Below are 2,456 nucleotides of genomic sequence, written 5' to 3'. Positions count from 1 at the left end.
ATGGACCTCCCTGCCCGCATCAATCACGCATTTCCAATCTTCATTACGAACCTCCCCGCTCGTAACTAATACAACATATCCCTGACCAACACATCAAGCCCATCCATGCAAAACCATCTACAACGGACCCTGCCCCTCCACTATCGCCTAACACTGCCCCTCCAAACTGCTTGGCGGTGTTCCCATGCTGCTAAGCACCACGCGTCTAGGGACCTTTCTGTTTGTGGCACCACACTAGTAAAGAAAATTTTTACTAGGCATTGCATAAGGGATTCTAAACCCTCAAGTATCATATCCACACACCCAAAATGTCACTTATACTTTATCACATCAATAAATACCACAATATACATCATCACAGTTTCAAAACACCAATCATAGAAAGCGTTCACGCATTTATACTTGGAGAATTTGGCATTACTTGAAAGTAGTCAAGCATACATATAAAGCATGTGATCTTAGGTCCAACAGTACAGTTAAGCATACAATATCACCAACATCACAACACCAATACTACTTTGTCATCCAAATACACCACACCCCATTTCAAGATTCATATAGCCCCATGACAATAAACACCTACCTAGATGGCTTAACAATTAATTTATTCATTTCATGATCATATATATATATATATATATATATATATATATATATATATATATATATATAAGTGAAATACTCCCAAACAACTTGCTCATAACATTTTACACATGCAAATAGTCTACTATCATCAACAACACTCATCTCTTCCTTCATTTCCACAACGCAAACCATTACAATTTCATGTAAATTCAAGACTTTAACTCATGCATCAACTCAGACCAATTGAACCCTTAGTCATCATACAAACATACCAATTTTATTACTAAATTGTCCTTAAGGAATCCAATGTCAATTTTTTTCCACTTGGAAGGCCAAACCAATCGTTGGCCACCATTCATCGCTTGGCAATTCATAGGTATCGCCAAGCGGTACATCAGGATTATGGAATTTCCAGGTTTCCTTGCACCTGTTGGAAATCCCTACTCTGCTGAAACGTAAATCTACATTCCAGTTGCAATTAACATATCAAATGTGCATCCTAATTCCATTAATCCCACGAATCTTCCAAAATAATCAATTTCCCAGTTCGGTAGATCATATATTGAATTCAACCCCAAAATCCTATTAACCCATTATATGCATATAATTCCCCTAATTCACCAAATTATCATAAAAGCAATTACTATCAGTCAATCATACCTAGACACATTGATGTGATCCCAACAAGGCTTAGAGCTTGGGCCAACGCCTAGGCCCAAATCATGCTCAAGGCCCAATCTTAGGCCTACATGCATCTCAACCCCCAAAGCCCATCAAGAAGCCCAATAAGAAGAGGCATGCTTAGAAGGAACCAAATGGGATTGCCTCAAGAGGATCAAATTCATCATGGGCTTCCTATGCTATTCTCATGGGCTAAAGAAGACATCAAAATATGAGAGCACACATGATTGGAGCATTAGAATAGCTTTTATTTTTGGCCATATGTTAGGCCATGTTCTAGAATAAAAATACTACAGTACTTTATTGTTTAGTTTCAAATTGGGCCAATGCAAGCCTAATTCAAAACACTTGGCCGTGAATGTGCTTGGAGACAAGGCTTTGTATGCCTTTGTTACTTAGTGTATGCAAGGAGAGTGTGACTTTGCCAAATGGCATTAGATCCCTTCCCCCTTTGCATCACATGGCCCACCTTTGTGCTTCTTCTCCAAGCTACATCTCTATTTCATTTCATGATAAATTTCTTATTTCATTTGGCAAGCCATGATTCCTATAAATGCAACCATTCTACTCTTGTATTTGGTTACTTTGGATTGGTAATAGACTAAGTGTTGAGAGTACTCCACCTATTTCCTCTAGAGTCACTTTGCTATACTAGTTTCTACCAAGAACTCTAGTAGCCTCCTTCCTTAGAATAGATTTCTCTTCCAGGTTTCCTCTCCATTTCACCTTCATTGCTTCAAGAGCCTCCAAGCTTGAATCCACTCCTCCATTTCACTCTATTTACGCTGCAGCCATGGACCTTCTCCTCTTCATTTTCGTGCTACAAGGTCCATCAAGTGGTATCTAGAGCCACTCAAGCCATTTTTCATCATTTGTGTTGGTTTTAGTAGGTTTCCCTCAATATCTTGTGTTTTTCTTGTGATTTTCGTCTTTTTTATTTCTTTTTTTTTGTTTCTTCAAGTTTTCTTCATTTCTACCGATTGTCATTGAGGCTACATGAATCTTGTTGATTAAAATTGTAGTACTCCTTGCTTCAATGCTGAATATTTGTTTTTAGGTTCCATTTTTTTTTGTTTCCAGCACTTGTTCTTTGATTCCTTGTTGTTTTTCTTCATTTTAATCGGCGCATCTGTTAATTTTTAGTTCATTATATTGTGTTTTGTCTTAAGTCATGTTTAAGCACTTTGTTA

Source organism: Vigna unguiculata, chromosome 11 (assembly GCF_037176805.1).
Source record: "Vigna unguiculata cultivar grain cowpea cultivar isolate G323 ecotype 2 chromosome 11, ASM3717680v1, whole genome shotgun sequence".
NCBI lineage: Eukaryota > Viridiplantae > Streptophyta > Magnoliopsida > Fabales > Fabaceae > Vigna > Vigna unguiculata.
Note: the sequence above shows the minus strand (reverse complement) of the source record.